The following is a 15,020-nucleotide window of genomic DNA, read 5'->3' on the forward strand; positions in this document are numbered from 1 at the left end:
CGATGCGGGAACGCCACGAATGCGCGGCGGGTTCCCGCATCGCATGCCTCCCGGCGGCAGTTCACACTGCCCTATGCGAACTGCTGGGAGTGTCAGTGAAATGTTACTGACACCCCCAGATCAGTTCGCATATCGCAGTGCGATCTGCAAACTCGGATCGCATGGTGTGAACACCCATGCGATCCGATTCTGCTGCGGGCCAAAAAAAGGGTCCCGTGCGAATTTGCGGCGGGTGCGGCGAATGGCTGAACTCGAATCGCACAGAGATCGGATGTGATTTGCACTGCAGTGCGGTGCGAATCACATCCGTTCTCATAAACCGCTGCAATGTGAACCCAGCCTTAGTGACACTGGCGACGGGGGGTGATCACGGGGTTAAACCTTTATTGGGGGGGTTAGGGGGGTACCTTAGAACTAAAGGGGGCTAACCCTAACTGCCCTAACAGTTATTAGTCACAAATGACACCCGCCGGGTGATCAGGGGGTTAAACCTTTATTAGGTAATCAATGGCGGGTGCCCTGAAACTATAAAAAAATAACTAACCAACCAGCGTCACCTGTAACAGTTATATGGTGATCACTGGTGAAAGGGTTAACTAGGGGGCAATCAGGGGGCTTTATGCGGTAGTATATGGGGGTCCCTGGCGCTATAAAAAGCTGCGGCGAACCTAAATACCTACCTGCCTAACTAGCGTCACCTGTGACACTAATACGGCGATCAGAAAAATGATCGCTTATTAGGCTGGGTTCACACTGGAGCGATGCGGAAACGCCGCGAATCCGCGGCGGGTTCCCGCATCGCATGCCTCCCGGCGGCAGTTCACACTGCCCTATGCGAACTGCTGGGAGTGTCAGTGAAATGTTACTGACACCCCCAGATCAGTTCGCATATCGCAGTGCGATCTGCAAACTCGGATCGCATGGTGTGAACACCCATGCGATCCGATTCTGCTGCGGGCCAAAAAAAGGGTCCCGTGCGAATTTGCGGCGGGTGCGGCGGGTGTGGCGGGTGCGGCGGGTGCGGCGAATGGCTGAACTCGAATCGCACAGAGATCGGATGTGATTTGCACTGCAGTGCGGTGCGAATCACATTCGTTCTCATAAACCGCTGCAATGTGAACCCAGCCTTAGTGACACTGGCGACGGGGGGTGATCACGGGGTTAAACCTTTATTGGGGGGGTTAGGGGGGTACATTAGAACTAAAGGGGGCTAACTCTAACTGCCCTAACAGTTATTACAGTCACAAATGACACCAATGCAAAAAAAAAAAAAAAAAAAAAAAAAAAAAAATGACATTGGTGTCACTGTGACTGGGGGGCAGGGGTAATTGGGGGGGTGATCGGGGGGTAAAGGGGGGGTGTGAGTGTGCCTGGCATGTTCTACTGTGTGTGTGAGTGTTGGTGCAACTTACTGATCCGCTCTCCTCCGTGTCGGAACGAAAAATACCGACACGGAGGAGAGAATACATCACTTCCTCTCCTGTGTTTACATTACAGGAGAGGAAGTGATGTCACCGGGGATTTCTATTCGTCGGGAGCGATCGCGAGGGGGTGGCCATGAATGAATGGCCGTCCCCTCGTCCGGGATCGCTCCCGTACGAATACCGACCGCCGCAGGCACCGGGCGGGGGCCCGATCGGGCCCCCGACCCGCGGGAGGCAAGGGACGTACATGTATGTCCTTATGCCTGCCCGTGCCATTGTACCGACGTACATCGGCGTGCGGCGGTCGGCAACTGGTTAAACAGAAACACAGATCTCTGTTTTCGTCAAGTCATAGCATTCCACCCACAGTTAGAATGCACTCCCTAGGAGTACACTTAACCCTTTGATCGCTCCTGGTGTTAACACCTTCCCTGCCAGTGGCATTTATACAGTGACAGTGCCTTTTTTTAGCACGAATCACTGTATTGGTGTCACTGGTCCCCAAAAAGTGTCATTTAGTGTCAGATTTGTCCGCTGCAATGTCGCAGTCCCGCTAAAAATCGCTGATATCCCCCATTACTAGTAAAAACAATAAAGAAAAAAGTCCATAAATCTATCCCATAGTTTGTAAACGCTATAACCTTTTGCACAAACCAATCAATATACGCTTATTGGGATTTTTTTTACCAGAATACTTATTGGCCTAAATTGATTAAGAGATTCGATTTTTTACTTTTTTTATTGGATGTTTTTTATAGCAGAAAGTAAAAAAAATATATACTTTTTTTTCAAAATTGTTGCCTTTTTTTGTTTATAGTGCAAAAAATAAAAACCACTGGGGGTGATCAAATACCATCAAAAGAAAGCTCTATTTGTGAGGAAAAAAAAAAAGGACATCAATTTTGTTTGGGTACAGTGTCGCACATCCACGCAATTGTCAGTTAAAGCAACACAGTGCAGTTTCGCAAAAAAAATGCCTGGTCAGGAAGGGGGTAAAACGTCCTTGAGTTTGTGCGGATATAGCTACAGGCATCATTCAGATATCGTCTTTTTCAGCCGGCGATTCCCTACACCATAGGAATGATCATATGGGCTGTTCCTCCTGATTGATCGTTATTATGGGCGGCCAGAGGGGACATTTCCCCCCCATGGTGCTTTTACCGATTCATTCGCCGGCCCCGGTTGGTTACTATAGAGATTTCCACCAGGCCAGATGGTTGCAGGAGTCTTTAAGATCACTTGGAGACCGAGCGCGATGTTATGACATCACGCCGGGCCTCTGCATTCAAACAAATGGCGCCAACTTGGCTGGGAAGCCGAGATAGTTTTTTTTTTTTATCCCAGGCTTCCCAGCCTAGAGATGAGATGTGGGGTCTTATTGACCAGTCATGCCATATTCCTATTATACGGGATGTTTACGTTCCTTGTAATAGGAATAAAAGTGATCAAAATTGTTATTTAATTTTTTTAAAGTGTCAAACTAAAAATAAAATGAATACTTTTTTTTTTTTAAAGTGCCCGTGTGCTCGCATGCAGAAGCGAACGCATATGCAAGTCCCGCCCACATAAGAAAATTGTATTCAAACCACACCATGTGAGGTATCGCCACGAACATTAAAGCGACAAATCTGGCCCTAGACCCCTTCTGTAACTCAAAACATGTAACGAGTAAAACATTTTAAAGCGTGGGGATTTTTAAGTACCAAAGTTTGGCACTATTCCACGAGCGTATGCAATTTTGAAGTGCGATGTTGTGCATCTATTTACTCGGCGTAACTTCATCTTTCACATTAAATAAACAAAAATAAGGTTAGCCCATTTTTTTTGCATAAAGCATGAAACTGTCCCCCCCCCAAGAGAGGAGCGAAACCATCAGGCACCCGATCGGTATGTCCGGGAGCGGCCACATCAGCCCTGCCGCCTCACATACTATTTTAAAAGAGCTGACATGCTGACAGCCCAAGATGGCGCCGGCGTGCTGCCACACATCTCTCTCACTGAACCCGGGAGCCCTCCAGAACACATCCCTGACGAGATGGACAGCTCAGCTCCCAGCAGGAGATTCCTCTCAACCCTCACCAGCTGACAGAGGTAAGAGAGCTGCTCAATCTTCAGTCTACTCACCCACCGAAGCCCCTCTGCTTAAAGTGGAAGTAAACTCCCCTATCGGTTTCAGCCAAGGAAGCTGCCATCTTTGCCTCTGTTTAATCTTCAACTGCTATGGTGCTGCACATGTGATTCGTTATGTCACTAGCCATTGGATGGTTTGATAGTTTGGCTGAGAGCACAGCCAATGTGCAGTTAGCATTACTGGCATGCCTTTTTTTTTTTTTTAACTGTTTAAATCCATGGGTTTACTTCCACTTTAAGAAGCAGCATTGGGACAGCCCAGCCACTGCTGGCCCTGTACTGCCACACCCTGACTCACTAGGCAGCACTGCCTGCATCTGACCAGCCAGCCTCTGAGCATACACTCAAGCTCATGCTGCTATCACTACAAAATGACATCCGTAATGAATTAAAATCATCGATCTCCACACTCCACTCCACGAATTGATCAAGTTGAAGACCGCACGGATGATATTGAAAAACATCTCACTGACCATACGGCGGCCTATAACGAAATGGCAGATACCCATGATCACCACACTGAAGAAATTCAATATTTACAAACCAAAGTCATGGATTTAGAAGATCGTTCGAGGAGGAATAACATCAAATTTAGAGGGATACCGGAGTCGGTTAAACCCCCAGAATTGATCCCCTACATACAACAGCTGTTCCTCACACTTATACCCCAACTGCGACAAAATGACATGATCATCAATTGAGCACATCGACTTGTCAAACCCAGCCACCTCCTTGCATCTGTGCCTACAGACGTCCTAGTGCGCATCCATTTTTTCCACGTGAAAGAAAAGATTATGGCAGCTGCCAGATCCACCTCTCAGACGTCCTAGCGCGCATCCATTTTTTCCAAGGCAGCTGCCAGATCCACCTCTCCGCTTCCTGATCCTTATTCCTCTGTGTCCCTATACGCTGACATCTCCCATACAAATGGGGCTTTCCTACCAAGCCGATAGTCATGCACCAGAATCAAAGAACCACCATCTTCACTCCCAAAGATGGCATCAAGCGCATGATCAACTGTGGCCTAATCACTGCTCCACCACCGGAACCGCTGCCTCAGCGACCTCCGCCATCATCATCTTCCTCAGCTTCGAGGTGCCATAAGCCTGCTTCTACCCGCAGGTAAAGACTACCTATTCCTGCTTTATTCCAGCAAGTGCCCCTTGGAAACTCTCTGCGATGTTGACCCCGCACTATTTTGCTTCATTTCTGTCCTTGATGAGCGTACCGCTATGTACACTCCGTACTCTTTTTTCCCCCCAGAGAAAGAAAAGTGGCAAGCACTTAAACGCCTAACTGCATCTTTTTATTTTTTTTGCTGGTTGTTTGTACCACGCTAAATTCATAAATTTCAGTGGTTTCTTACAGGATATATACATTGCACATATTTGATTCCTGCTAGAGTATAAGTTTACCACTGACTCTTACAGGTCTACCCCCTCATAACCTCCCCCACACATATCTACCAACAAAGCGTAACCCACACCCTCCCCTACCCCACTAGATACCCGCCTACATGTCACCCGCCTTCACTTCCATTAACACAAAGGGCCTAAACTCCCCTTACAAAAGAAGATTATTGTGGAAAGAAGCTTTAAACCCACTCCTCTGACACACTATGTTACAGGAAACCAATTTTACCTGCACCAAACCCCCTTCCTGTTCCCACAAACAATACCCTTATAGCCACTTTTCCAACGCCACCCAAAAAAAAAAAAAATAAAAAAAAAAAAGCAGGCGTTATGCTTGCTGTACATTCCAGTGTCTCGTCCCAACCAATCCACACAGACATCGACCCAGATAGCAGATTCATAATCTTGAATGCCACTATCAAACCATCACCATTGCCAACATCTACTCCCCTAATACAAATCAGCACTGTTTCTACAAATTACTGTTAAAAAAAAAACCTGGAACCCTTTAAACAAGGACTCCTGATCATTTGCGGTGACTTCAACCAAATTGTTGATGCCTCGCTAGACACATCTAACCCTGCCCGCAAGAGCTCCACCTCTCTTGCCTCCCTGCTCCATTCGGAAGACCTCTACGATCCCTGGAGGTGCCAACATGGCACCGAAAGGGATTACAAGTTTTTCTCCCACACGCAACAAACTTATTCTCGGATAGATCTTTTTTTGACTGACAAACACACCCTATAATTGGTCCAAGATACCAAAATTGGACTCATCTAGGGCTGAAGCGATTAATCGATATTATCGATAATAATCGATAATGAAAATCGTTGTCAACGATTTTCATTATCGATTAGTTGGTCCGCACCATGCGATCCACAGAGCGGACCGCGGCCTTAGGAAAGGCCGCGGCTTCGGCCTAGCTCCGGAGCTGGCGACCATTTTGGTAAACCTGGCGGCGAGCTGCGCGCTGACGTCACCCCCAGTGTGGCATGCTGCATACTGTAATGCTAATGAGAAATTGGATGAGAGGAGAATTATCATTGTATTTAACACTGATGTCAGCACTGTAAACCAGAGTATGAAGATTTAGGCTGCAAATGATTTCATATCAAAGCTACACATCATTTAAACCTTAAGCTATTGAGAAATATAAGCACTTGCTAGAAATTGTTTTATGCTAGAGCTGCACAGGGTATTTTTGTTATGCTTATGCTCCTGCTCTCTAGCTGCCTTGTTACCTCCTCCTATGCTTGCCTTCGTCAGGCTGGATTCACACCTATGGCATTTTTACTGCATTTTGCAGATTTGCAATACAGAACGTGTTCCATAGGAAACCATGTTAAATGGACTGTAGTGCAAATGTGCAAAATGCAAAAAGCACTACAAAATGCCATAGGTGTGAATCCAACTTATTTGAAGAGGGAGCAGAGACGTGGCTTACCAGCACTATTTGTGTCTATGAACACACGCAGCCTGGCTTGGGAATACAAATGCATTAGTACCTGCTTAGTACCCCGCTTGCTAAGGAGGCACCCGAAGGTGGGAGGAGCAGACAGCATAAGCAAAAGATTTCCAGAGGAGGTGGAGTGGGACCTTTCTGTGCGTCATCGTTGCACAAAGTGGCAACGATGCGCACATGCGCGGGAGTGACGTCATCGCGGCTTCGCCGAATGACAGCGGCGGAGCTGCGAGACGCCACCAGCAAGATGGATGCGGCGGACTACAGGTGACAGCGGCGACTTCACTGGCTCCTGTGTCAGGTAAGTGAAACATAATGGGCTACTATGCGATGCATAGTAGTCCATTATGCTTTGCCTTTGCAGGGAATGAAAGAGGAAGTAAACTCATCAGGGTTTACTTCCTCTTTAAACAAGTCATTGCAAAATCCTATAAATCCTAGGCTCTAAATTTCCACAAAGTGAAAAGCAACTGCCTGCGCTGCTTTCAGCTCCTCCTCCCCCCTCTACCCAGCAGCCTTCTGATAGACCCGCCACAGAGCGCAGGCGTGGCAAGCCCTCACTGGGCCGCTTTCCAGCGCTGCCGTGATTGGAGGTTGTGCTCTGCACATGCGTGCATCCATCTCCCGGCTTCGGGGTGCCCTTCGCTCCATTCGGAGGAGTCGGCCAAGTCACGTGTGGCGGGTCCGGACTGAGACTCCGCCCCAAACCACCCCGACACACCGAGGAGGAGCCGCTGTTACCATGAAGAGGTGAGAAAACCCAAGACACCGGATGGGGGGGGGGGGGGGAGGGAAGCACTGAGAGGAGGTGGGGCAGTGACACCATGTGAGAGGGGAGGAATGTGTCATCTATACTGGGGGGGGTGTGTGTGTGTGTGTGTGTGTGTGTGTGTGTGTGTGTGTGTGTGTGTGTGTGTGTGTGTGTGTGTGTGTGTGTGTGTGTGTGTGTGTGTGTGTGTGTATTTCTCCCCTTTTTCAGTTTTTTTTTTATCCGATTATGAAAATAATCGTTAGTTGCAGCCCTAGACTCATCACGTGGTCTGACCACGCGCCCATCTCAATGAGGGTGTTCCCAGCACTCCCTAACAAAAACAATACCATCTGGAGACTCAACACCTCTATTATTACACACCAGATTTACCAAAAACAGATACTATCCGAATTACAACAATACTTCTCCACAAATGAAGGATCAGTGGATAACCCCACCATACTATGGAATGCCCACAAGGCCTACATCAGAGTAGAGCTGCGCAATTAATCGTTATAAAACCGCGATCTCGATTCTCTCCTCTGACAATCTCTCCCACTGAGAATAGGCGATTCTTTCATATAAACAAGTGGAGAGATTATCTGCTCACTCAGCTGTCAAAATAAAGTATCCCAGGCAATCTGCCAAGTTTAGAACTTGCATGAAACATTGTAACTAACTTAGATCAAAAGGCATAGAACTTCTTGTGTAAACAAATAATCTGGGCAGTCTGCAAAGCTTTCAACCACCTGCAAATGCAGGAAGTTTAACCACTTAAAGTCTAAATCTTTTTCTGACACTTCCTTAAAGCAGGATTCCACCAAAAACAAAAATATATTAAAAGCCAGCAGCTATAAATACTACAGCTGCTGACTTTTAATAAATGGACACTCACCTGTCCCGGGTTCCAGCGATGCCGGCAGCCGAGGCTGATCGATCGCTCGGCTCTCGGCTGCTGCTGCCACCATTCTAGGTGAGGGAATCAGGAAGTGAAGGGAATCGGCTTCACTTCCCGGTTCCCTACTGCGCATGCGCGAGTCGCGCCGCGCAATAGGAAATCTCTGCGCTGTCACTGGGACCTGTTTGTGTGTCCCAGCAGACAGCGCGGCAGGGCAGGAAATGGCGTAGACTCCCACGGAGTCTATGCCCGGAAGTGGGTGTAAATACCTGATACCTATCTTTGACAGGTATCTCCACCCCCCTCCCCCCTGAAAGGTGCCAATTGTGACACCGGAGGGGGGGAGGGTTCCGATCAGCGGAGGTTCCACTTTAGGGTGGAATCCCGCTTTAAGTTAAAAAAAAAAAAACAATATTTTTTGCTCGAAAATTACTTGGAACACCCAAACATTAATAAAAATTATATTATATATATATATATATATATATATATATATATATATATATATATATACATACACATACATATACATACACACACATACACACATTTTTAGCAGAGACCCTAGGGAATAAAATGGCAATTGCTGCAATATTTTATGTCACACTGTGTTTGCCCAGCAGTCTTTCAAATGCAATTGTTTGGGAAAAAATACACTTCAATAATTAAAAAAAAAGTAAAGTTAGCAAATTTTTTTGTTTTAATGTGAAAGATGATGTTACGCCGCGAGCATCGTGAGAGAATCGTGATCTATCTTCTAAGCATAAAAATCGTGATTCTCATTTTAGCCAGAATCGTGCAGCTCTACATCAGAGGCCTCCTAATCAAGTTAGGCGCCCACGAGAAGAAAAAACATAACTCCCTCATGAATACACTTTTAGAACGCATACATACTCTTGAACGAGCCAATAAACCCCACCCCTCCGCTCACCTCTGAATTGCAAATGGCTAGACAAGCCCTGAGTGATCACCTACACTCTAATTTCGACTACCATCTCAAACGCCTCCGCCTACAAACCTATTCACACCACAACAAACCTGGGGCATACCTAGCTAAAGAACTCAAACGCAAAATCATACAATCTAAAATTCCATTCCTTACAGACCAACATGGTACAAAACATACCAACCCTAAAGACTTTGCAGACCAATTTAGTTCATATTACTCCAAATGATATAATCTTACCAACACTGGCTCGCCCACACCGCCCTCCCCTTCTGATATAGATTACTTCTTCACAAGCCTTCATCTTCCCGCACTCTCACCAGATCAAAGTTCTCCAACTTTTTTCCCCGTTCTCACCATCGCAAATTGAAATAGCCATCAAAGCCCTACCACTGCATAAAGCCCCAGGCCCTGACTGATTTAGTAACGAATATTATAAAAAGTTCTCTGACCTCCTGACCCCCTACTTATGCTACTCTTTCAATTCTATCGCAAACACAGGCTCCATTCCACCAGAATACCTCCAAACTACCATTGTCACTATCCCAAAAGCAGGTAAACCAACCGAGCAGCCTGCCAACTACAGACCCATCTCCCTACTAAACACTGATACTAAGCTATTTGCCAAACCCCTGGCCACACGACTATCTGATATCATACCGCAATTAATTCATATCGATCAGGTGGGTTTTGTGGCTGGCAGGCAGGCCTCAGACGGCACCCACAGGTTCATCGACCTGATACAATGGGTGGAACACCATCGAACACCTTCTCTGCTCATCTCCCTTGATGCAGAGAAGGCGTTTGACAGAATGGATTGGTCCTACTTAGCCGATGTCCTCTGCAAATTCAGCTTTAACTGAATAATCCTGCAGGCAATACTCACCCTCTACTGCTCTCCCAGCGTCAGAGTAATAACTTCTGGACTACTGTCAGATCCTTTCCAACGGCACACGGCAGGGGTGTCCACTCTCACCCTTGATATTCACCTTGGTCATGGAACCTCTAGCCCAATCAATTAGAGATAACCCACTTATCTCACGCATAGCAATAGCACAAGAAACACACAAAATTGGCTTATACGCGGATGATGTCATCATCTCCCTAACTGACCCTGTCGCCTCACTCCCCGCACTACACAACACCCTGGAATTATTCAGCAAAATCTCTCTATAAAATCAACTTTTCTAAATCCAGCATGCTAGGCATTGGACTGGATCACCAGGTCAAACATGCTATTACCTATTGCACCTCCTCGTGGACGCCTAACTCCACCCTTACATACCTGGGCATACAACTGACCACACCCTCATCACACCTGCATTCTCTCAACCTTAATAACCTCACAGCCAAACTGCAAAAAAACATACAAGACCTCAAGCACACAACTGCCACTTGGGCAGGCAGAATCACCCTTGCTAAAATGTTCCTTCTACCCCATGCCCTATATACCTTCCGCACCAACCCCCTACCCTTCCTACAACAACAAATACTGCAATTGCAAAATATAATTAACACATTCATATGGAACGGCAAACATTCTCGACTTAAAAGCACCACTCTCTGCAAACCGGTTACTGCTGGTGGGATGGGAGCACCAGAATTAACAGCCTACTATAATGCGTTATACTTGACCAGGCCAAAACCTGGTGGATCACTGCTCAGCGTACCACATGGTTACAAATAGAACAGGCGGCACTCACCTCCCAACCCGATCCTGTGTGCCCTCTTATTGCAACATAACGCAACCCACTCATTCCTAGACACAATTAATGCCACCGAGTATGGAAAGCCATCATACAAACCTAAGGGTAGCCCATTAAACCTGCTCCACATTCTTACTCCTGACATCAACGTCTCTGACTGGACAGCCAAGGGCATCCTCAATCTCGGAACCCTCTACCAGGGCCCTAATCTCAAATCATTCCACACTCTTCAATCCACCTTTCACATAGACCGTACAGACGTCTTTAAATACCTGAGAACTCAATCGATTCTATCTAAAATACATTGGTCAAAGGACCTACTTACATGGCACATACGAACATTTTTCAATCTCACCTCACCAATGTGGGATTTCAATTTGCTACAAACTGCTTCACGAAACCCGCCCAAACTTCAAATCCCCCACAATGTTAAAATGGGAATACTTACTTCAATGCACCTATACTTCCGCTCACTTCAAATGCCCCTAGAATTCTCCAAATGCCTTCTTCAATGGAAACAGCCCAAAAAATATACCATAATTGGTACCTCACACCATCAAAACTTGCCCACATATACCCAACTGTAAGCAATCTGTGTTGGAGGAACTGTGGATCCCCAGGTACCCCACTCCACATATGGGACTGTCCGAACCTTACCACACTATGGTCTATGCTATCCAAACTTCTCCTCTCCATTATATCGGTTCCTGTATCCCTGACTCCACAAATGGTACTATTAGGTCATGACTTGGAATCTTGGCCTCGACCCTCCTGGAATATTATCTCTCACGTTCTTATCGCCACGCACTTAGCCATTGGCAAAAACTGGAAATCCCCCTCCAACGTGGAAATAATCGCACTCCTAAATAACCACTGCCTAATGGAATTTATGCATGCCAAAGCCCACCTCCAACTTCCTAGCTTCCAAACGAACTGGGGCCTTTGTCTTAAACACCATAAATGCAAACCTCCTATGAACGAACTCCCACAGGACTAACACCCCTTTCCCATCAACCTTTGAATGATGTAACCCTGTTTACCCGTGTTGCCCCTCTCAGTTACTATGTTAGTGATTAGAACTGTTCACTACTACAACTCATAGCTATATGAATTATGCTACACCCATGGCAAAAGTTTTATTCCTTTTTCCTTTTTTTTTGGTCTGTTTCGTTCATTAGTTAATACGATTATAAGTATGCACTTCCGAGATTGAGCTCCTGAGACCCTCATTTGGGTCAGTGGCAGACTGCTTACTAACGTTCCACCAAGAACCTGCTCACAGCAAGTACCCAGATGGGGCGACGGGTTCTACCTCCTACTGAGGCCATGCTCTACTACACCATAAAAAGCCTGCATGTTTAAACCTTGAGCTCCTCTCTTTTTTTTCTTGTTATCACTTTGTATATCTAACCTGTTGCATTAACTGTAACCTACTTTGTACCGTACATTGTGAAAATCAATTTTTATAGCAAAATAAATGATGAATTTTACATGTAGGACAGAAATGTCAGAATTGGCCTGGATTGGAAGTGGTTAAAAACCCAGGACCTCACCCAGCAGGACCAGCAGGGTCTTAATTAGGAAATAGCCAGGTCAACAGCTGGAGACCCTTTTTCTTCTAGAATCCTCCTCCATTGGGTACTAGGTGAGCAAAAAGCTTTGGTGGTAAAAAAAAAAACACTGATGAGCCCAATTAAAATATACAATTTCTTGTAAATGAGGATGCATTGGAAAGGACATGATATTTTATAAGGGTCTCCGGGACCCAAAACCAGTGACTTTAGGGGAAGAGGATTCTGGCAGTGGTAACTTAAGGTTAGTGCTATCACAACCACAAGGAAGTAAGCTGCAATCTTTTTCCAAGGAGAACTTGTTTGCAGGAGGATTACTGATCCTTAACAGCATCCCCTTCTTCCTGAGGAATTTCCTTCAAAGCCTCATCCTCTCCCAAAGTGAAGGAGAGAGCCCAGATTTGTGTCCCAGATGTTCCATGCCAATTGGAACCCCTGAAAGCTGGTCTTGCAACCCAAAAATGGCCACAGAAAGTTTCTCCCTTGTGCCCCTTGCTGCATGAGCTAGCTATTAAGTCTATGGGGTCAGCACTCACTGGGAAACAGTGGAAACAAAAGATTCAGAACTAAGCTGGCTCTTGGGGGAGCCATTGAAGGGTGAACTATGTAGGGGTCCTCCCTAACTGATAGAGGTATTTGGGAGCCCACCCCATTGTGCTAACCCCAAGCTCTCTGCCTGTATGATGCTATTGCTTGCTGAGGGTTAAAAATGGCCCGTGAACTCAGAGGGAAGCAGGCCACCCAGCTGAGTGGAGAGTTAGCCAAATCCAGAACACCTATGTGGCAATCACCCCCTGTCAACAAGGTACAAATAATTGCTGTGTCTGGATAAGGAAAGCTGTAACAACTGATGTGCAGGGGTAGTGGCTGAAAGACAAGTGGGCTGCTTTCATAGCAGTTTGACTACTATCTTATGCTGTGTAGGCTCAGGCGCTGCAATGCATGTGTATTGTGCATTGGGGGCTAAAATTGGCACACTCGACTGACACTTTTGCACTATGCCACTGCTATATTTCGCATTAGGTGAAAACTGCATAGAAAAATATCTCAAAGCACAGCGAACACCATTGGGTGGAAAACTGCCATGTTGTTCCACAAATCAGAGGCACTCACCAATTCAGCTGAAGGCCCAATCTTCACCCATAACTACTGGGAAGACATTGTCAGTTGCTAAGGACACGCCAAGCGCCCACACAGCTTTCTGGGTTTCCGACAGGAGTAGAGAAAGCAGCAGAGAGGAGGAGAGAGCTGGGAGGAGGTGCGAGCTAAGCTCTCTCCCTCCTGTCTGTACAGGAGTTAAAGTGGTTGTATACTCGATTTTTTTACTTTTACCTACAGGAAAACCTATAATAAGGCTTAACTGTAGGTAAAAAAAAATATCTCCTAAACCTGTACGGTTTAGGAGATATTCCCCTCGGTATGCGCCGCTGACTGCAGCGGCGCATGCGCACAAGGGGATTCTCGGCCTGAAAATCCGGCAGTGGCTGGCCAGCCGGAATGAAATCTCCCGCGCGCATGCGCGGGTGTGACGATATCGCAGCTCCGGCCACTCACAGCGCCGGAGCCGCGATACCCGGAAGAAACGCAGAGGGAGCATGTCAGCTCCCTCGGCGTGGATCGGGCCAGATGTCGGGGCCTCGTTCTAAGGTAAGTATTTCATAATGAGCTAGTATGCGGTGCATAGTAGCTCATTATGCCTTTTGCTTTGTAGGTTTAAAAAAATAAAAATAAAAAATGTGCAGGTTTACTACCGCTTTAAGACAGTGTGTTCTCTGATCTTACTGTGCAGGGTTTGAGTCCCACCCCCTTGACAGAAATTGTGTGTAGGAGGCTGTATTTAAATCCCACATAGTCTGATCCAAAAGCGTGTTCTGTATCAGCTCCCGAATATAGACAGAGGGGAGAGGAGGGCAAGGACAGCCCACATCTCCTCACAGCACAATATGAATAGGCCCGAAATGATGGAAGCTCATGCATCATCATCACCTTTGCCTTACTACTTCATTAACCACTTCAGCCCCGGACCATTTTGCTGGTCAAAGACCAGACCACTTTTTGCGATTCGGCACTGTGTCTCTTTAACGGACAATTGCACGGTTGGGCGACGTGACTCCCAAACAAAATTGAGGTCCTTTTTTTTCCCCCACAAATAGAGCTTTTTGGTGGTATTTGATCACCTCTGCGGTTTTTATTTTTTGTGCTATAAACAAAAATGGAGTGTAAATTTAGAAAAAAAAAAAAAAAAAAAAAAAAAAAAAAAAAAAAGCATTATTTTTTACTTTTAGTTATAATAAACATTCCCCAAATATATATAAAAAGTAATTCCCTCAGTTTAGGCCGATACGTATTCTTCTACATATTTTTTGAAAAAAAAACAAAAAAAAAAACATCGCAATAAGCGATTGATTGGTTTGCGCGAGAGTTATAGCGTTTACAAAATAGGGGATAGTTTTATGGCATTTTTATTAATATTTTTTTTTTACTTGTAATGGTGGCGATCAGCGATTTTTATTGTGACTGCAACATTATGGCAGACACATCGTACATTTTTAACACATTTTTGGGACCACTGTCATTTATACAGCAATCACTGCTATATAAATGCAGTGATTCCTGTGTAAATGACACTGGTAGTGAAGGGGTTAACCAGTGGGTGACAGTGTAGGAGTTCCTAGGGGGGTGTTACGCGATGGCAGGGCGGCATTAAAGATTGGACGTAC

The 15,020-nt window shown here is 46.0% G+C and overlaps 1 protein-coding gene across 1 annotated transcript in view; it reads right to left on the reverse strand.

The window, feature by feature from the left end:
* The window catches only part of TMEM167B (transmembrane protein 167B), a 48,895-nt gene that overhangs the window by 16,417 nt on the left and 17,458 nt on the right, over nt 1-15,020 (reverse strand). The window lies entirely within an intron of this gene.

The sequence above is a fragment of the Lithobates pipiens genome, unplaced genomic scaffold (genome assembly GCF_037356315.1).
Source record: "Lithobates pipiens isolate NorthernLeopardFrog02 unplaced genomic scaffold, aLitPip1_a1.2 Scaffold_16, whole genome shotgun sequence".
Lineage (NCBI taxonomy): Eukaryota > Metazoa > Chordata > Amphibia > Anura > Ranidae > Lithobates > Lithobates pipiens.